This window comes from Choristoneura fumiferana, chromosome 16 (assembly GCF_025370935.1).
Source record: "Choristoneura fumiferana chromosome 16, NRCan_CFum_1, whole genome shotgun sequence".
Taxonomy (NCBI): Eukaryota; Metazoa; Arthropoda; class Insecta; order Lepidoptera; family Tortricidae; genus Choristoneura; species Choristoneura fumiferana.
In genome coordinates, this window is record NC_133487.1 from 3,922,824 (window position 1) to 3,945,991 (window position 23,168).

The 23,168-nt window shown below is 39.5% G+C and overlaps 1 long non-coding RNA gene and 1 pseudogene across 1 annotated transcript in view; one reads left to right on the top strand and one right to left on the bottom strand.

Annotated features, from left to right (window-relative positions):
* LOC141436496 (sodium-coupled monocarboxylate transporter 1-like) overlaps positions 1-17,128 on the bottom strand; it is a 26,138-nt pseudogene extending 9,010 nt beyond the window's left edge.
* The window catches only part of LOC141436287 (uncharacterized), a 56,508-nt gene that overhangs the window by 13,092 nt on the left and 20,248 nt on the right, over positions 1-23,168 (top strand). The gene's annotated exons all lie outside the window — the stretch shown is intronic.

The following is a 23,168-nucleotide window of genomic DNA, read 5'->3' on the forward strand; positions in this document are numbered from 1 at the left end:
TTATGCCTGCTGAGCTGGCAACGGTTGCATTCATTGCAATAAATTTTTGTTAGTTTTTCTTGATTATTCCATTAAAAATTGAATTGAAAATTAAAATGTTTTCTGATATAACTCCAATATAATTATTCGTTATAGACTTTTATTGCCTTTAAAAACCGGTCACATTCATTCGTTTTTAAGGAATATAAAAGTCTATCACACTCATTATAACTATGTAAGTATTTAAAACTCTACCGTCTGTCAAGTTTATAAATATATTAAAAATATAATAAAATATAAATAATCTCAAGTAATCCAAACCTACGAGTACAGGATATCGCTAATTAGCAAACCTAATCCAGTCTAAATAGTTACAAAATTAAGCTTGTAATCGTAAAATAGAAGAATGCCAATTACCAAACGTATAAATTAATGAAATCCAAACTTCGTTAATTTATAAGTTTGGTATATTGCATCCCTAGATACTTCTATTTTACGATTACAAACTTACTTTACTAACTATTTAGAGAACCGGATTTTTTTCAACTTCAAAGCACTTGTCCGGTTTTATACCTATTACCCAGTACGTACCTACACATCGAGTAGCTGGAAATTCTCATAAACAAATATTATCACATGATTGTCGACAGACGAGTTTAATGTTTACTTGCTTTCGTCGCGATTTGACTTTCAATAAACGAGTCGTTTTTAAGATTGGCAAAGACATGTCTGAGTTTTTAAAAATATTGTTTACTTATCAGAAATTAAGAAACCTCGTCGATATCTTTGTCCAAGTCTATTATTCGTTAGAATTAGCAGTGGGACATCAACCCAAGCTAGATAATACCAATGGTTAAAATATACTAACTAAAGAATATACAAATGTAGACTTAGCACAACCTCCCAGCTTCTCAATCACAATCAGCATCACGAGGAAATGAGAGCGAGCACGACGGTCACCATCCGGGCTATGATGCCCTCGGTCAGAGGCTTGAGCCGCCATTGCAGCCAACCGTGCATTATGTCCTCTACCGCTACTAGCGCGCATGCGTTCAACACCGCTGACAGGGAACTGGGGATAAGGAAGAACTTTATCGTATTTTAGCTTTCGGGTACCTATATCTTTGGATGTTGCAATGGCCATCAATGCGGGATATGGTAGCAGAAAGATCTAATCTCAGCTGGCGGGCTCTCTTGTGTGAATGGTTTTGAAATCATTGGAATCACCATGATACATACGTAAGCCGGCCTGCATAGTATTTCCGTTTATCATCATTAATTTATCCCTTTGGCAGGGCCGTCCAACAGTAGTAATTCTACATACTATGTATAGTGCTGACTTAAATTCTACATCACGGTAACTATAATTTTGGGAGACAAGATAAACATAGGAAACAATAAAGTAAAACTACTTTTTAAATTTATCCAGCTCAGGGTTACCTCAAGCCAGCGCCGAAAACTCCAGCTAGGAATACGCCGGCCAGCCCAGGCAGATGTTGCACGCGACTAATGTAGGTTACGAACGCTGGCAGTAGACGGTCGTCCACCAATGGCACGCCGCCGGGATCGCAGCCGCCTTGGATCCACGCGCCCCACGCCGCCAGGCCGCACCAGACACAAAGGGAGATGGCGAGGATCGCGCCCAAGCAGAATATTCGCTAGAGCGCTGCAATCACAAAATCAAAAATCACGTTTCATAGATGGACCATTTCTTTCACCTCAATTAAATTTATTTAATTTTGTAAAAATTGCAAATTGATCTAATATACAGAAGATTCAGGAGATGCGAGCAGAACCAACTCTACCGGATTCAGTTAGTTAAGGCTACTATGTCGGTTAGTGAGATTAACGTTTTTAATTAATGTTGTAAAAAAAGTTTTTTATTTTTATTTACTAAGTGCTTGATCACTCTGCAATTTAAAGGTATGGAGGTTTTACTTAAATAAGATTGTGAACGATTCATCATAATCCACCCAATCCATAATAGCATAGGTCCTGCTCACGTATCCTGAATCACCCAATATAATAATCAAAAATAGACTGAATGTCGCTGACACAATGTCATTCGAATCCAGCCTGGGTCATCATCCATTTTAAACAAAAGTCCCACATATCAACTTACTAAATAGCCTGCCGTTTCGAAGGCAGCGAGATGTACCGCTGCACCATAGTCTGTGTTGACCGAGTTGAAGCAAGTCCAGTACAGCATGCCGCCGACCACGGCACCCCAGCCCGTCTGCCGCTCGTACGGAGAAACTCCAGCTAAGAACGAAAGCCTTAAATTAACAAAACAGTTAACAACAACAAAAACAACAACAAACAGATTAAAACAGCTACGGCTAGTGTTTTGGAAAGACTCGAGCCTTTTAGTCCAAAATTTAATAATACCTAATATAAATAATACGTAGCCGTTTGCGGCTACAGTGACTTGAGTCTGCGTATTGCATTTATTGGCTGGGATGTTTAGCCCTTATGGCTGACATAGAATTTAATGCCTGTGGACTGTCTGGAAAGACTTGCGAAGTGCTATTCATTTTAATTGCCTTGTCCTAAAAAAGGCTAGCTTATTGATAAAGCTCAAGACTTTATTGAAATTCAGGCCTATTTCTGAAAGCTTTCTTTAAGACTGGAACTATGATTACTACCTTAAGTCAAAAAAAAATTCAAATCTTATATGAGTAAAGAGCAATTCTTGTACCTATATTTATTCAGACTCATTACTGATATTTTTGAGCCGGTCACGATTTTAAATGGATCCCGACTGCTGAATATAGAACATAGAAAAACCACACAATATAGAGCACGAATGTTGTACGAAACACATATTATTATATTAGGTAGTTACATTTGAGTATCTTCCTGTTGCTTGTTCAAATTGATGACATCAAAGCATTTAGGTAGTAGGTAGGTAGGTATATCTAATTCTAATGATAATAGTTATTTAAGTAATTTATTTAAGTCAATTTACATAAAACAACATAAAACGATAGCAGTGCCAACTTTTATCATTTATTTACTCGAGAAACACACAGTAAAATTTAGTATATGAAAAGGAAAATGATATAAAACATTTAGCTACCTGACCTGACAGAGATTGTCTTGCCCGTTTCCTGAAACCAGTTTGTAGAGCCTTACAGGGTCCAGTTGTAAATTTAAACCATCCGAAAACCCCACTTAAATACAAAAATGTTCATCAATTTAAAAAATTAAAAAATATTAGATATATAGTTTTTTTTGGAAAAACCTAGTTTGTTGTGTTGGTCACAACTTGAGTCATCAAGTTGATAAAATATTATTTGAAGTACCTAGTATTCCCAGCATTCACTAAAGGGAATTATGTTACCTTTACGACATAACATAGACACATCATTTCTGTATGATTACAAAGAAGTACCTACCTACGCGTGTAGACCATGTTTAGGCTACTGCTCATTTTTTACTACTCCTTTACTCATGAATAACTTTGACTCATTCGAGTCCTAATGTCAAGAATTCGAAACAAAGGAGACATTACAATATTAACTGCTCGCAAACAATAAATCTACTCATAGAAACCAACCGCACAACAAAAATGCGTGTCACGTTATTTTCTCAATAAACGTTAGTAAAGGAGGTGATGCTAAGGCTGAGTTTACATTGCGAGGCCGTAAAGCCAACGAGTTTGAGTGGTCAATCGAGCGCCGCAATTCAATGCAACTTGCACGATTTTCTTGCAAGTCTAAACTCGCTTAAGAGTCAACTTTTTAGGAAATTAAAGACAATACCGATGCGCGATGCGAGGTTAGTTACATATATAAGTACTATTTTTCTATTGTGGTAATAATTTCGGGAGGACGTGACGTTTGACCCGAACGATCGCAAAGCCTAACCCCCTTTTCATAAACGACAATCAAACCTATTTTAGTTAAAATGCCGCTAAAATTCGTTTGTCCTTATCTGTCACTTCGACATTTGTATTTGTTAGAAAGGGACAAAGCATTTGTTAGTTAACATAGGCTTGTTAAGTTTTATGAATAAGGGGGTAAGTTAATATTCACGCAAGTGTACATCACGAAGCACGAACCGAGGGCCTAGGACACCCTATATTAACCCTTTATAAGGCCTCGTTTATTGGAGCATACTACCACAGAATCAAAAGCAGCTACGAATATATACTATTACATACCTGACAAAGAATATTTTTAAAGCTAGTCGTATTTTCAATAATTACAATGGAAATTGTGACGTATTATGAAAGCAATATGGTTGAGTTTCCAACTCAATGCAAGTGGTCGTTAAATCGTGTCTGCCTTATAAAGGGTTAAACACCAGTGGCGTGACGCCGTAACAACTCGCTTGCCACCGCATTGCCTAAGTATTTTACATCACGTCAGCGGTCATCGTGTCAGCAAAGCTCACTAACTATGCGGTCACACTTCTCTCAGTCTCCGGATTGCCTAATGCCAGGTTCTCTACTGGTACGTATAGATACACTTACTTAGATAGTTCCATCCGGCCGGACAGTGCAGCTATATCGAAGACGGCCCTCAGGCCGCCGACAGCGACGGTGCCGGCCGCAGCTACCAGCAAGACGCCGATAAACATCACCCCCGTCTGCACCGAGTCCGTCCACACCACCGCTCTCAGACCACCCTGTATAAACCAATTTACTTGTTTTCGTCACTATGTATTTGCAGTGAAGTGTAAGCGACATGCAAAAATTACCTTATTCCAAGTCTCAAAAATATGTACGACGGATTCTTATTCCGACGTAATAAGATCGTGGTAACATATTGTCGAGTGGTTCGAATAGATAAAAATCTTTGAACTTAGCTGTACCTACCTACACAGATAAAATGTTGGGAAAAGAAAACAAAAAGGTTGTTTTAGCGTAGAAACTGGCTTACTTTAACTGTGGTGCTGTATTCAATTAACACGTGACTTGGGCTTTTATATTTTATATTTTATTGGGGGTTGCGACGCATCGCGATCGCGCACGGACGTGTGTTTTGCAGAGAGCAATGGCCTCAACGGTGATTAAGTGCACAACATGCAATATTGTTATCTGTGAACTATTAGCTTTTATTCAAAACAAAGTTAAGGTGATGAATGAACAATGTCTTGTGAAATTGTGTATTTCTACTTTCTCCGTAACGGAAATCGAGACAGCCAAAAGTTTACTTTTCGACTCGCTGGCAAATAAACTGAAGAAAATTGTGCGTAAAAATGATGGCAAATCACAACGTAATTTAAGTGACATGATAGCAATATTTAAGCAGACCGAAGAGGAGGATTTACCCATTTTTGTGGCAAGAGAACTTCATAAACTCCCGCCGGTAACCTTTGATCACATAGATGCAACAAGACTGCTAAAGGATATGTTGATCTTAAAAAATGAGATAAATAATATGAAGGATACCTACGTAACCGAACAGCAGCTGACCGAGTTAAAGGGCAACACACACAGAGAGCGGGCGCGGGTCGTGCGCGGGCCCGCGACGGGCGTATTTGCATGGCGGTATATGGAAGCCTTCACACAGAACGCGGGCGCGGGCGCGGGTCGTGCGCGGGCCCGCGCCCGTCGCCCGTCGTCACAAACAGCGCGCGGGCCGAGCGCAGAGTTACCAACTCTCAAAAATATTTATCCCTAAAACTTAAGTTAAAACCCCTAAAATTGCTATAATTAATTGGAAATCCCCCTAAAACATGTTAGTATAGGTAGTGCCACAAGAATGAAGTGAATGATTACACACACAGCAACATGTCGTATAATGACATCAGGCAGGATTGTAAGTTTGATATACTTACCATCCAGATTTTGTTTAATTTTCCACCCACCGGCTTACTTACATACAAAAAATCTCTACTTTACGTCTATGGGAGGTACCCACAAAATGTTTTTTTTTTTTTTAAATTTTCATTGTACAAGTATCATTTTGTCGGGATAGTTTTCATTATATATCCGTGCAAAATTACAGCTTTCTAGCATTGATAGTCCCTGAGCAAAGCCGCGGACGGACAGACAGATAGACAGACATGGCGAAACTATACGGGTTCCGTTTTTGAACTATGGTCCAGACGATTACATTTGCTTTTGTGATGGCAGCGACATTGGATTTGATTTTTTTCGTGTGAAGATTCTATTTTTCGAGCCCTTTCATTTGATACCCATATGGAACAGTCTGAAAAGAAATACACACTAGGCTATTTTCGATGGAAGCTATATTGGATAAAACATATATATGTTAATATAACCTAACTACTATACCACATTTTAGCATGCGTTGCTGCAGGTAATGCAAAATCTTATTAGGTTCAACAGGTTAATACGTATAAAAATATTTTTTTAAGAAGAAAGTAAAACCGACTCCAAAAAAATAACAAAAAATGGAACCGACCGCAAACCCTTGAAAGCTCGAAGTCGCTGACTCAGCACGAGCCAGCAGGTATGGAACAATAGTCTTCTACCTCACGATCCTGCTGGGTCATGCTGAGTCATCAAATTTGACTGGCTAGATCGGGTTACCCCAGGCCCAATAATTTGTATTTTTATTTTTTTTATCAAGAAATAATGTGAATATAAGAAATACAAAATAAATATAAAAGCAAAACTTCCCAACAATCCTTAAAAATACCCCATCCCAGTTATTTACCCCTAAATTTGAGGGAAAACCCCTAATTTGGCAGCCGTGCCGAGCGCAAATGGCCGGTGTTTGTATCGCGCCGCCGCTTTGACACGCGCCGCCTCTGTCAAAGGATGCCGCGTGCGATTTATGGCTTTACCTTCGCACGCAGCGTCCTTTGACAGGTAGGGTTGCAACGATATATCGAATTTTTGATAGTATCGATAACTTTGACTCCTCAGTATCGATATATTAGCATTGCCTATCTACAGTGTGTTACTGGGCTACCGGCACCCAGGCTTTTTTTTTAAGGGAATTAAAGTAACGTATTTCTGTAACTTAACCATTACATAAATTTAAATAATAAAGTAAAATCCACACTGTTAACTTTCTAATAAAAATATAATTGTCAGCCATGTACAGCTAATTAAATTGACAAGTACTATATATAAGTAATATTATAAATGCGAAAGTTTGTGTGGCGTGTGTGTGTGTTGTGTGTGTTGTGTGTGTGTGTGTGTGTGTGTGTGCGTGCGTGTGTGTGTGTGTGTTTGTTTGTTTGTTACTCCTTCACACTAAAACGGCATTTGAATGAAATTTGGTACGTAGATAGCTGGAATACCATAAAGGCTACTTTTTACAACTTTTATTTAGTTTCACATGTCCCGTTGTCTGTCTGTCCGTCTGTAGTCAAATTCTGCAAGTATATTTTGACCACTTCAGTAGTCAGTTTGACTTGAAATTTAGAATACTTATGTAAATTGTGTAACAATACAATAATCTGGTAGTGACAGGGCACTGGCGGTCTGAAAGGTTGGGTTACGTGAAAAAAAATGTTGATAACTAATTAGATAAATATTATAATTAATTAATGACATATCGTGTAGGTACATTCAACGTAATAAATAAGTGATCACTTTTGTACCTTGGCACTTTAACGTCATGTTTGATAAGCCATACGAAATTGTGTAACGACTGAAAGCGACAAGGTACCTATACCTAAAAAGTGATCACTTATTTATGACGTTGACTGTCGAACAACATACATAATATACAAAAACACTTACTTTTAATCCCATCCCACTAATATTATGAATGCGAAAGTTTGTAAGTCTGTTTCTTTATTACTTCATCAGCCATCATCATCACGTCAAAATCGCTGAACCGATTTAGATGAAATTCGGTATACAATGTATCCCGCAGAAACTATACAAATTTTCGGGATAAAACTATCCTATGTCCATCTCTGTGACTACAACTATATGTATACCAAATTTCATCTAAATCGGTTCAGTGGTTTAGACGTGATGAAGTAATAAACAAGAACCGGCCAAGAGCGTGTCGGTTTTTTTTTTTTTAATTATTTATGCTGGCTCGTGCTGAGGCACCGACTTCGAGCTAGTAGGTACACCTAGGAAAATATTTTGAAGGGTTTTGTAGTCGGTTCCATTTATTTATTTTTTTATTTTTTTGGAGTCGGTTTTACTTTTTTGTTAACCACATATATCTCGCGGCACTGTATAATTGCCTGAAGCCATGAAGTAAGGGACGAGTTCAGCAATCCCTGTTCTGGCCGAGGCTTGTATAGTGCTTTTCTCAAACAATGTGAGGAAATATTTCATCCATCCATCCATCCATCCATCCATCCATCGCATCGCTTCGCATCGCATCGCTTCGCATCGCTTCGCATCGCATCGCATCGCATCGTATCGCATCGCATTGCATCGCTTCGTATCGCATCGCATCGCTTGGCATCGCTTCGCATCGCCTCGCATCGCTTCGCATCCCTTGGCATTGCTTCGCATCGCTTCGCTTCGCATCGCTTCGCATCGCTTCGCATCGCTTCGCATCGCTTCGCATCGCTTCGCATCGCTTCGCATCGCTTCGCATCGCTTCGCATCGCTTCGCATCGCTTCGCATCGCTTCGCATCGCTTCGCATCGCTTCGCATCGCTTCGCATCGCTTCGCATCGCTTCGCATCGCTTCGCATCGCTTCGCATCGCTTCGCATCGCTTCGCATCGCTTCGCATCGCTTCGCATCGCCTCGCATCGCTTCGCATCGCCTCGCATCGCTTCGCATCGCCTCGCATCGCTTCGCATCGCCTCGCATCGCTTCGCATCGCCTCGCATCGCTTCGCATCGCCTCGCATCGCTTCGCATCGCCTCGCATCGCTTCGCATCGCCTCGCATCGCTTCGCATCGCCTCGCATCGCTTCGCATCGCCTCGCATCGCTTCGCATCGCCTCGCATCGCTTCGCATCGCCTCGCATCGCTTCGCATCGCTTCGCATCGCTTCGCATCGCTTCGCATCGCCTCGCATCGCTTCGCATCGCCTCGCATCGCTTCGCATCGCCTCGCATCGCTTCGCATCGCCTCGCATCGCTTCGCATCGCCTCGCATCGCTTCGCATCGCCTCGCATCGCTTCGCATCGCTTCGCATCGCTTCGCATCGCTTCGCATCGCCTCGCATCGCTTCGCATCGCCTCGCATCGCTTCGCATCGCCTCGCATCGCTTCGCATCGCCTCGCATCGCTTCGCATCGCTTCGCATCGCTTCGCATCGCTTCGCATCGCTTCGCATCGCTTCGCATCGCTTCGCATCGCTTCGCATCGCTTCGCATCGCTTCGCATCGCATCTCTTCGCATCGCATCGCTTCGCATCGCTTCACATCGCTTCGCATCGCATCGCATCGCTTCGCATCGTATCGCATCGCTTCGCATCGCATCGCTTCGCTTCGCATCGCATCGCATCGCATCGCATCGCATCGCATCGCATCGCTTCGCATCGCTTGGCATCGCTTGGCATCGCTTGGCATCGCTTGGCATCGCTTGGCATAGCTTGGCATCGCTTGGCATCGCTTGGCATCGCTTGGGATCGCTTGGCATCGCTTGGCATCGCGTGGCATCGCTTGGCATCGCTTGGCATCGCTTGGCATCGCTTGGCATCGCATCGCATCGCTTCGCATCGTATCCCATCGCTTCGCATGGCATCGCATCGCAGTATCGCAAATGCTTATAGAGTAGTGGTGGTTGGCTGTTCGTAATTTTTTCTTTGTCAGTTTAATGTTAGTAAGTAAAATTAAAAAGTTAGAGCAGCGGACAATAATGGATTTTCATACATACTTCATGGCCTAGGCCAAGAAGTTATGTAGAGAGGTGGTAGGGAGCCATAAATGAGAATCTTCATGTCTCCATTTCGTGACATTAACGCATACATTACCGAGCATGTTTGAGAAAATAAAATTATTCTTATTCTTATTACTGTTTCATTTGTACTCCAAAAGTCGCCAGATAAACCATTTTTTTAATCAAAACTTTTTTTTGGTCGCTAAGATTTAAGCAAAAGCCGTCACTTCTAGGGATAAAGTCACTAAACTGGCAACATTGATAGCCGCCGCGGGCCCGTCGCGGGTCCGACCCGCGCTCTGTGTGAATACAACGAACCGCGCGGCTCCCGCGGCGGACACGACCCGACCCGCGCCCGCTCTCTGTGTGTGTTGCCCTTAAGGAATGAAATCACTAACCTTAAACAAGCGTCAATCGTAAATAACTTTAACGATTTAGGATTACATATAAATCATAAAAGAGGCGGGGGTGGTTTCAAAGACAGTTTTTGTTTAAATAGCGGACCGATGGGTCTACCCCCATTCACGGACGGAAAATCACGTGCAAACAGTAGCAGTGACGTACAAACAGCAGAAATAGTGACATCTTTGTCACTCATACAAGATCTGCATACGGCGAGCACGAGTGCACCTGCAGAGCGCCCATGTCAAAGCGAGACCGATACATCGAATAGTGCGCAAACACCGGCTGCGCGATTGTCAATGCAAAGTAAACAAGATGTTGGTGCTTGGTCCAAGTCAAAAGAGGCGGACGAAGACATGGTAGTTATACAAAGTGAAATGCATGAGGAAATGGAGTCGAATGGAGAGTGGCATACAGCGCAAAACAGGAAAAAGAAGAATAGTAAGAAAAGTAGACTAACGGTATTTGACGGTAATGCGAGAGTGAACCCCGATGGTAAATTTAAAGCTGCAAATTTAAAAACTCCGCTTTTTATAAATAATGTCAACAAGCAGACTAGGGCGAGTGACATAATTGAGTATATTAAGGAGAAAACTGGTGTGGAAGTGGAGCTCAAAAAGATTAACATGCGTAAGGAAAAACGCCATGACGCCTATAAAATGTTTGTACCACACACCAAGTTAGCACTGTTATTAGATAAGGAAATCTGGCCAGAAGGAATACAATTCCGTAGATTTGTTTACTTCAATAGGGACCTATATAATATAAATAATAGGATGAATGACATGAATGAAACAAGCGTCAATGGCAGGGTTAAATAACATAAAGCTTATTAGCTTCAATTGTAGGTCTATAACACGCTCAGTCGATGCTGTTAAAAGTTTGTGCCGTACAGCGGATATTGTGGCTCTGCAGGAAACGTGGTTGTTACCGGAAGACATACCGTTCCTGGGCGCGGTGGATAGCGACTTCCAGTACACCGGCAAGTCTGCAGTGGACACAAGTGTGGGATTATTGCGTGGTAGACCGTTTGGAGGCGTCGCGTTGCTGTGGCGTAAGAGTGTGTTTAGGTCGGTATCGGTAGTGCAATGTAAGAGTGTACGTGTAGCCGCGATAAAAATTGCACTGTCCGAAGGGTCACTCTTAGTGTTTTCAGTATATATGCCTACGGACTCGGCGGATACCCTTGCTGAGTTTGCGGAGTGCCTGGGGGAGGTCGCTGCAATCGTGGAGGACTGCCAAATAGACACTGTGTTGGTTATTGGTGATTTTAATGCTCAGCACGGTAAAAGGTTCGGTTTAGAGCTCGAAAACTTTTGTTGTGACCTTAAATGGAAATGTGCGGACGTTGAATTCTTGGGTCTGTCATCAGACACTTACACATACTTAAGTGATATTAACGGTGCCAAGAGTTGGTTGGACCATTGCTTGGTTTCTGAAGCAGCGTGGAAAACGGTATTAAACGTTAAAGTACATAACAACGTTTATTGGTCCGACCACTACCCGTTGGAAATTGTTTGTAATGTTAAATTAATAGGGGAAAAAAAAATAGATCATAAGCAGAAATGTAACTCGGTCATATGGGGTGAAAGAAATTCACACCAAGTCTCACTGTATGAAGACTATTGCAATGAAAGACTTAGATTAATAGAATTTCCGAATGAACTGATTAAATGTAATAATGACTATGAATGTAATAATGGATTATGTAATGATATAGGACATAAAATGATAATTGATAATTTGTATTTAAGTGTGATTGATATTCTCACTTCTGCAGCTAGTAGTACCTATGCCGTAGCCGGTAAGAATAAAAATAAATATGTGATCGGGTGGAATAAACATGTACGACAGGCGCACGAGAGGGCTAGGCTGGCGTTTCAGACCTGGGTTGAGCACGGTAAGCCTAGACAAGGCTGGAGTTATGATGTCATGTCAGAAACTAGAAAGGTTTTCAAACAAAAACTTAAGTGGTGTCAAGATAATGCGGAACAAATCAAAATGGATATCATTGCGACACACCATACAAGTAAAGACTTTTCTAGTTTCTGGAAATGCACTAATAGATTGAGACCTAGATCTGGTCTGCCAGTGAGTGTTGAGGGGATTAGCGAGCCGTACCAAATTGCGAATCTCTTTAGGGCGCACTTTAGGGTTGACTCCTCATTGGGTAACGGGGAGTACATACCTAAGGGAAGGGGGTCGTTGGGAGGGACACCGGTAGTGTTTACTGCGAAGGAGGTGGCGGCGGTGGTGAAGAGCATGACTCGTGGGAAATCACCTGGACATGACTCCCTGAGCATTGAGCATTTGCAGCATGCCGGGGTGCACGTGTCGAGAGTGCTCGCATTACTTTTTTCCCTCTGTGTTAGCCACTCCTACTTGCCGGACGAGATGATGAAGACGGTGGTAGTCCCCATAATTAAGAACCGTACAGGAGACGCCTCTGATATTAAGAATTATAGACCCATCTCATTGGCCACTATTACGGCAAAGGTGTTGGACAGTATGCTTGACAAACAACTGGACAAGCACATGTGTCTCAATGACGCGCAGTTCGGCTTCAGAGCCGGGCTTTCCACGGAAGCGGCAGTTCTTTGTCTCAAGCATACTGTCCGATATTACACGGACAGGAAAACACCCGTATACGCGTGTTTTCTTGACTTGTCCAAGGCTTTTGATTTGGTGTCATATAGTAAGTTATGGCAAAAACTGTACGAGGACACCACGTTACCCAGTGAGTTGATTGAAATGTTTAAGTTCTGGTATGGTCACCAAAATAACGTGGTAAGGTGGGCTGACTCGTTATCTGACACATACAGGACAGAGTGTGGGGTACGACAGGGTGGGCTCACGTCACCCAAACTCTTCAGCCTGTATGTCGATCGGCTGATTGATGAGCTCAGCAACACTATGGTCGGATGCTCAGTAGGAGGTAAATTTATTAATAATATAAGTTACGCAGATGACATGGTGTTGCTGGGCCCGTCAATAGGCGCCATTAAAGATCTTTTAGTCATATGTGAAAGATACGCTGAGGCCCACGGCCTTAGATATAATGCCTCAAAGAGTGAGTTGCTGGTGTTTAAGGCGGGTACAATGAGCTATCCACGTATTCCCCAAGTAAAACTCGAAGGCACTCCTCTAAAGGTAGTCGAGGAGTTTAAATATCTGGGGCATTGGGTTACAGCGTCACTTAGCGACTGTAAGGATATAGAGCGAGAGCGTAGGGCGCTGGCGGTGAGGAGTAATATGTTGATCCGTAGGTTTGCCAGGTGTACTAAAAACGTCAAAATTTCTTTGTTTAAGGCATACTGCCAGTCATTTTATACCTGCAGCCTGTGGGTCAATTATACTCAAAAAGCCTACAGCGCCCTACGCGTTCAATATAACAACGCGTTCAGAATGCTGCTGGGGCTGCCGGGGCGCTGCAGCGCGTCAGGAATGTTCGCGGAGGCGCATGCAGACGGCTTTCACGCAATCATGCGGAAACGGGTCGCCTCGCTGCTGCAGCGCATCACTCGCAGCCCCAACAGCCTCCTGAAGACAGTTTCTGAGCGGAATGACGGTCCATTTATGTGCCACTGGAACCAGCTGCATGTGTTGCCCACTTAGTATATTTAATATTTAATGTAATCTTATTGTTCTTAATTTCTATGTGTATGATCCGAGTTGGTCGAAATAAATTTATTATTATTATTATTATTATTATATAAAACCGGCCAAGAGCGTATCGGACACGCCCAAAATAGGGTTCCGTAGCCATTACGAAAAAATTAAGTAATATTTTATACGGAATCTTCCAAGTTTAGGTATATTTTATACCTTAAGCTGCTATTTACTCTTAAACTACTAATAATTCTCAAGCAACTTAGGCGTTATAGTTTTCCTTGTAAGTTTGATACACTTGCTAGCATCTTGAATTTTTAAAATTTTTCCATCCATCGGTTTAGATTTTAGAGGGCACTCGATTTTAATGAAAAATTGCACTTTAAAGTTGAATATTTCGCAAACAAATTATTGAATCGAAAAATCGTTTTAGCAAACCCGTAATGGTTTTAATAGACCTATCCAACGATACCCCATACTATACGGTTAGATGAGAAAAAAAAATCACCCCCACGTTACGTCTATGGGAGGTACCCTAAAAAAAATTTTTTTTATTTTTTATTGTACCACTTTGTACACAGGTATTCGGACCTAACCTCTGTAGACGATATCTTTAGTAGTTTAATTAACGACTCTGAGTACGGGTTAACTCTTTAGCTAATGGAATTCTTTGAAGAGGAAATCGCGGGGAAGAACAAGTACTTATTCAAACAAAAAAGATGACACAAGAGTGGCAACAAGGCATGAAAAGAGTCGTGAAAATAAAGAATGCGTTTTATATGTTTTAGATAAAATACGCAAGGCATTTGCATTAGCATAAAAAAGAAAAAACAAGTGGAAATGCTTAAGACTGCGCCATCCATCAGAGGTGTGCCGCACGCCGTGTGCGAATGAATTTACACACACATTAGCATTTAGCACAGCTTTTCTATTGTTGAAATTTTTCCATGTAGCGCACAGCTTTGTTAAATCTCAGTTACCTACTTTCTATCGTTGATGCAATTCATAATCAATCACACAAAAGGAATAGTTTAGATACCACTGTGATACAAGGTTACATAACAACGCGCAACGCAATGAAGTCACATGCACGCCGTCACTTGGATGTTTTAAAGCGCCCTGACGACTTGCCATTTCCTCTTGTATTTTATTTTGGAAACTTTATTTTCTGTCACTTAAATTTAGATTTGTCACTAAACTACGATACCCTAATTATTATATCTATCCCTAAGAAATATATTAGTCATCAAATTAATCAAATCTGTCAAATCAGTCATCAATCAGTTTAATGTAAACCTGTATCATAAATTATAGTTTGATCATCAAAATTCGATCACCAAAATAATAGATCTGTCACCTTATAAATAGATTAGTTCCTTAATTCGATGCTTCTACCTATTGTACTAAGGCAGGACTGGTTAGGTACGACGACGAGCGAAGCGAGGAGTGTTAGGTAGAACTACGACCCTCAGTGCGCGAGCCAAGCGAGCGAAGCGAACGTGCCACGGCAGCGGCCGGAGAAGTGCCAGACCGAACATTTTTTGCTATCTACGTCTTGTATGATGAATATAAATGTTTGTAGTAGGTACTTGAGTCTTGGATGTTTGTTAGTATTTAAGTATATATGTATGTATATCTAACCGTTGTTTAGCACCCATAGAACAAACTTTGTTTAGTTTGTGGCTAGGTCAATTGGCGTAATTTGTGAGAAGATATTATTTTATTATTATTTCAACATATCATTATCGTCAAATTTTAGTTCAATTATTTGATGATCAATTATTATTTCCCAGTGATTATAATTAATTTTTAGGACCATTTCTATATTGTTTGGTGATTCAGTTTTAGTGACACATCTATTATTTTGGAAACCAATATAATTATTTGATGATCAATATTATTTCCGAGTAATTTTTAAATAATATTTTGGTAACCGTTTTAATATTATTTGGTGATTCAATTTAGGTGACAGATCTACTATTGCAGGAACAATATTATTTAGGTCGCCGAAAACGCATTTATTAGGTGATCAATAAAATCATACCCTTATATTTTCTATAATATTTATAAAGCAACAAAACGTCATTGTTGAACAAGATACTCACTAATGCAGTATAAATTCCGCATATGGCGACCATCACACCACCAACGGCGAACACATTAAACCCGGTCACTGGAAATACAATTATAAAGTTGGTAAATAAAATATTGCTAACTCCTTCTTATTAGTAAACGTAAAAATTATAACTACTCGGTCTTGTCGGACTTGTGAAAACATACATTGATGTCTCTCACTCGTAGTTTTTAGTCTAATCCTTAGGAATACAGACATTGAGACGATCATAACTGCCTAGTGGTTAGAGAACCTGACTGCACAGCTCGAAGTCCTGGGTTCGATCCCGGTTCGGAGCAGAAAAATACGAATAGTTGCTCTTTAATAGGTATGTATTTACGGACTTATGTAAATATTTTCTAAGTATCCGTTGACAAGAACCCATAATACAAGCTTTGCTGATTTGTGGACTAAGATCAGTTGGTGCGAACTGCGAATTGTCCCGTGATATTTATTTATTTTCTTTATCGCGGTGGTAAAACACAAATTAACCAGTAGCTTGATTAGGTTCCGCATAGGCTCGTCTCATTTAGTTATTTATCCAATCCCCGTATTCCCAAAATGTCAACAATGACAAAAAAATCGTTAGTCTCAGAGACTAGTTATAATTCTGTTCCAAATGCGTAAGAACTCCGACGCAAAAACAGGGGTGTTATAAGTTTGACCGCCATGTGTGTCTGTGTGTCTGTCTGTCTGTCTGTGGCACCGTAGCTCTTAAACGGGTAGACCGATTTGAATGCGGCTTTTTTATTTGGAAGCAGGTTTTCTAGTGATGGTTCTTAGATATGTTTTATCAAAATCGGTTCAGCCGTTTTTGAGATATTGAACTTTGAAGTGACCAAATTGGGGGTTTTCCAACTTTTTGTTCTTTAGGTAATAAAGCTATTTAAATGTACCTAATTAACATAAACTACTCAAATGGACTGTACTGACTATACCTACTACGAAATAAGCAAACGGGAAATTCAAGAGCAGTAGAACTAATTGGCTTGGGTATTAAAATTTAAGTCACAAATTCAGAACTAGTGTCTATATTTTTACTTACATTGATTAAATGCTAGAGCAGGAACATATACAACCATTGGCAGGAACAGAACCTGAAACCAAAGGAAATCAACAACAAAAGCGATAAAGTTATTAATATTAACAGAGTACCTAACTACAGACATTCTGCAACATAAACAGATGACCGATGCTGAAGCTAACATTTTCTGTTATGCATACTCGTACAGTGTAATGATCACAGTGTAAGTAAATTGCCTTATAATTCAAGTAGCCTTGTATGTAGTTAATAATATCAGCTTTCTAAAAGTGATAGGAAATAGGAATATTCTCTGTCCCTGTGATACGAATTTTCTTGATATTGATACCATTGATACCACAAACTTACGATATTATATTTTTTGTATAATTTTCCATTATGATTATTAATTTTCCATAATGGAATTTAATTTTGACATAAAAATTGAAATTCTTTGTTTTTGTAACTTTGACATTGTATTTATTGTGATTAGTGAGCATGCTGCATGCTATACCTAATGCACGCTATTTGTATGCCGCTACAGTCTGTTCAATATAGGAATGGACAGAAGGAAAATGGTCTCTTTATAATGCACGCTTTAGAAAATCATTTAATAAATTGCATTTTTTTAGTATACGATCTAAACTTAATTCTAATTAAAAATATCGAAAACTTTTTCCGGGGTAAAAACTATTCTATGTCCTTCCCCGGGACTTGTACTATCTGTATACCGAATTTCACCTAAATCAGATCAACGATTAAGACGTAAAGAGGTAGGTAACAAACGAACATACGAACTTACAAACTTTCGCAATTATAATGAATATTAGTATGATTCACTTTGCTATTATTCATATCATTATTTAAAATCAATAAAAACTTTTTCTATTTTGTTAAAAACGGAAACGTCTTGATATAAAATACCCAGAGGCAGTGATAAATAACATTATGGAAGAAACGAAACGTTTATAATATTGTTAACTCAAGAAATATTTTGTAAATATTTATAGTTTTTAATCGCCAGTTTGGATCAAATGACCTGATGACCTTTAATCATATGGTACCTAATAGTTAACTTTTCACAACTAAGGCACTGCAACAAATAGATAAAATTTGGAATGGAAAAAAGTTTGAACTTCATAGCAGAAACAAGAAGTAAAATATTTTTAAACAGGGAATGAGAGCGGATGAGTCCACAGTTATTAGACTATGTATTACGTATATTGTATTATTTTGTAAGGACCTACATTACGTATTAATCTATTTACAAAGTAAACAAAATTATGACTTCGTCTTATTACTTACTTCTGTTATTCATCATCATCATCATCATTATTATTAAAACTTCACAAAAAAAATTTAGAACCCCTTCTTCTGTTACCTTCTAGAGTCCAAGGTTATCCTGAATGGATTATAGGCAAAGCATAGTTAACTTTGATGAACGATACTACTGATGACGAAGATAGTTAACAAAATTAATGTAAACTAAAACCTGTAAAACCTATGTTTTGACAAATAATTCTGATTCCTAACATTTATCAGGGTGAAATTCAAAACATGAATCCCTAAATGTCTTTTTGTGCTTTTTATTGTAAGCATAATTTTAATTTTACAGCGCATTGGTTTTGCTGTAATGCTGTAATTTTTTATTTGCAAATAAATAAATAATATTAAATAATAAATTAATGCTCAAGTTCAGTAAATGCTGGACAATATAATGCATCAACTCGATTGTTTATATTACTCTGATTACATTTAGGATGTTCATATTTTGTAATAAATTTATTTGAACAAACGCGTTATTCTAATCGTACAACTGAATTAAAAACTAACCTAAAAAAACTTAACTTATATTTTGTTGAAGTTAAATCACAAACTCAATCGTCCAGCATTAACTGAGTTTAAAAAACTACCTAATATTGAGTCACATTAAAAAAAAATCCTTGTTTAGTTACATAAATAATTGTCTGTCCTGATGTTGTATCCGGAATGTCGACTGTACATAGGTGCAGTCAGCAGCAGAAGTGGATGAGCTGTTGTAGTGCTCAAAATAATCTAAACACTTTCTTATTTAACTGCTGTTACACATGCTCGTTACTAGCACGAAAGCATGCTCCTATTGAGCAAACGCTACCTACTAGCATGTGTGTACTTCTGTACACATGCTACTACTGAGCATACTTTTTAGTGGCATGCTCTCCAATGGCAGGCCCTGCTATTTTTGAGCATGCTACTTGATGCGGGGGTGAAAGGGGGAAAGGTAATAAGCAAGTGTGAACGCGTTTGCTTAGTGAGCATGCTAGTGGTAGTGCCACGAGAGTTGCAAGTGAAAAATTACAAAAAAAAGTTACTAAAAGTGAATTTGTTATAAATTAACTAGCTTTTGCCCGCGGCTTCGCTCGCGTTAAATGTGGGGTAACACAGATTTACTTTCTACGATCTTTATTTTCGTGTTTTAATTGATTTTTGAATTTAAAAATCAACCTAGATAGTCATAATTCGTAAAAACTTTGAACCCCTATTTCACATCTTTAGGTCAGGGTTGTAATTTTAGGAAACCACGTATTTCATTTTCCCGCGACTTCGTAGCTTACGCGGCATAGATTGTTCCCGCAGGATAGGAATAAGTAAATTCAATAGAAAACCAACTGTCCGCGATTGAATTGAAACAGGTTTCCATTATTTCAGGTATCGATTTTTAAAAAGCTTTCACTAATAGATTTTTTTAAATCACCTCAGTTTTCCCAGAGATTCCCCAAACCAAACAACAAAGAAGCAGACAAAGTTAAATATTTCCTTATCCATGGGAATTTCGAAAAATCCTTACTTAGTGCACTTCTATGATACTTTATCTACATGTGTGCCAAATTCAGGTCTGTAAAATTTGTATTTTAACTACGCGTCGTCTGTCAGTCAGTCAGCCTGTCACAGTATACTGTTTTATAGGTATGGATAAATTTTGTTACGTAATGAGTTGATTGGTTTGGTGTAGGTACTTAATGTGTCCTCCTAACCGTTAAGGAGTTATACCTTCTATCATCAGCTTACCTGAATAAACAGAAAGAATACAACTAAAGGTGTACCTATACATGCATATGATATTTAAAGAAACTTCCTCTAACTCCTAACCGTTAAGGAGATTAACCTTCCATCATCAGCTCACCTAGATAACATGAAAGAAAACAACTATCAGTCTACACGTAAATATAATATTTAAAAAAATATCCTCTACTGACCGTTAAGGAGTTTTACCTTCCATCATCAGCACATCAACATGAGAAGATGTCTACCAGACGGAAATACTTAATGAACTAAAATAATTTCCTTGCTCACCCGCGACCTTACGATAGCTAAGCTTATGCAAAATATGCGTGTTCATGCAGTTCTCCACCTCCACACTTAAGAACACACACAAATCACACAAACCCATCTATCACCACCACCACACTACACTGACGAACTCAACCAGAGCTCATCTTCAGAGTGACACAACCGTAACACATGCTACCAGTTGTTAGACTAACGAACCACAACCACCGTTTTAACTTGTCACTGTAACTCCCAAGTACCCACATACGTTTTATGAAACAAAACAAAACTACCCACAAATTATTAATAATTTTTTTTAACCGTCCTTCAAAACTACCTTGATTTTATTATTTACTGTCAAGGCATGTTTTATTAACTACCATTGCTGAAATTAGAACGAAGCCGTAGCAAGGGAGATGAAACTAAATTTACCTGTTCATTAATAATAGACCCCATACTGTTGTATCTAATTATCTCCATGCATTCTAAAACATCGAGACGAAACCCTTGCCACAATAATGTAACACTTCATACGAATCTGAGTCCGATAAAGAATGATTTAGTTCCAACAAATGTTTGGCAAAATTCGACTTATCAGGATGCTCATTCCTATATGCCGAAACATGCTCTTTAAATCTAGCGCGTAGAAACGCGTCAGTGTAGTGTGGTGGTGGTGATAGATGGTTTGTGTGATTTGTGTGTGTTCTTACAGTGTGGAGGTGGAGGAACTGCATGAACACGCATATTTTGCATAAGCTTAGCTATCGTAAGGTCGCGGGTGAGCAAGGAAATTATTTTAGTTCATTGATATCGACCTGAAACTACCGTGAGACTCACTCATATTAAATATAATGACCCGGATAACTCACGTCTTAAATCGAGTTTAGCTCGACATGTTTCGGGCTAATCCGTAGCCCTTCGTCTTCGGAGCAACGCGACTCAGCGGCTGCTGCTGCTCGGTGGCTGCTGCTGTGGCAGTGCGCGTGTTGCAGCAGCCGCTGAGTCGCGTTGCTCCGAAGACGAAGGGCTACGGATTAGCCCGAAACATGTCGAGCTAAACTCGATTTAAGACGTGAGTTATCCGGGTCATTATATTTAATATGATATGGACCTCCGCAAAGTAACGCCTGATTCAATAAATTATTGGAAATACTTAAATAACTCGAGAAAAATTATATAAACGTGCCTACAAAATTTGAGAGTTGCCCTTGATTTCCAGAGATCCCGTCATCAGATTCCGATTTGGTGACAATAGGACTACCTCGGGAGTAGATATTCCTTCGAATAAAAAAAACATTTTAAAAATTGGGACACAATTGAGTGAGAAATCAGTAAACATACATAAATAAATATATATAGCGGAACGCATAACCCCCTCCTTTTTTTGAAGTCGGTTAAAGGGCTTTTTGCAGCGTACGTGCAGTATAACCTTTGAATTTTGAAATTTCAGCTTTCTACAACCAGTAAAAGCAAAGTCCTGTTTTTCCCGTTCCCATAAGAATTTTGGGAAATGCTCTCTCAATGCTCCCTACACTCCCAAGGAACCCACTTGCCAAGTTTCAGCTTTCTACGACCAGTAAAACGAAAAATCCCGTTTTTCCCCGTTCTCGTGTGAATTTTGGAAAGTCCTCTCTCAATGCTCCTCTACATTTCCCAAGCAACCTACATGCCGATTTCAGCTTTCTACCAGTAAAAGAAAAGTCCGTTTTTTCCCTTTCCCGTGTTTTCCGTTGACGTCAGAATTTCGGGAAATCCTTTTGTAGTACTATCCTACACCCCAAGGATCTAAATGCCAAATTTCAGTTATTCAGATATTTTTCCGTTTCCCGTGGGAATTTGGAAAGCCCTCTCTTAACGCTCCTCTACACCCCAAACAATCTACATGCCGAATTTCAGCTTTCTAGGACCAGTAAAACGAAAAATCCCGTTTTTTCCCCTTTCCCGTGGGAATTCGGGAAAATATTTCTTAATGGTTCTCTTCACTCTTTAAGCAACCTACATGCCAAATTGCAGCCTTCTACGACCAGTAAAACGAAAAATCCATATTTTCCCCTTCCCGTCAGAATTTCGGGAAATTCTTTTATAGTGTTCCTAACATCTCCAACAAGGAATCTCAATGCCAAATATCAGTTTTCTAGGACCAGTAAAACGAAAAATGGATTCCGTAAACTGAATATAAATCCGTTATTCCTTATCCCGTGGGAATTTCCCAAAATACTTAATACTGTTTTTTTTATTATTATAATCACCTCTTCTATGCCAAATTTGAAGTCTAGTACTAATTATAGTTCATAGGATTCCATGAAAACTGAATATATAATTCCGTTTTTTCCTTATCCCGTAGGAATTCCAAAAAATCTGAAATCGATATTTTGATTAATGTAATACCTACTTGTGAATCAAATTTGAAGAGTCTAGTTATTATAGTTAACTGAGATAGGGTCACTCGGAATCGAATATATAAATCCGTTTTTTCCCGTTTCCGTAGGAATTTCCCAAATCTCCAATTATTGGATGCTTACATTGTATAAGGTATCTATGTGCAAAATTTTAAGTCTCTAGGTCCAGTGGTTTCGGCTGTGCGTTGATATATCAACGATTGGTTTTTGATTGACTTTGTCACCACATTTACCCCTTTTAGGGGTTGAATTCTCAAAAAACCTGAAACAGGTGTTTACTTATTTATTGTAAGAGTACTCCTGTGAAGTTCGAATAAAATTCTACTAATCTTGTTCCCCATACTAACTTTGGACCCATTTCACCCCCTTAGAGGGTGAATTTTGAAAAAATCCTTTCTTAGTGCACCCCTAGACCTTAAAAGTAACCTACGTGCTAAATTTGGAATCTAGGTCAGCGGTTTGAGCTGTGCGTTGATACATCAGTCAATCACTTTTGCCTTTTATATATATAGATTAACTTATTACCGTGAATTTGCGAAAAAGCCGTTACGGCACAGGGTTGCAGCCGTAGGCCGTGGATTTCGAGATTTTTTGGCTGAAAGCCGTAGA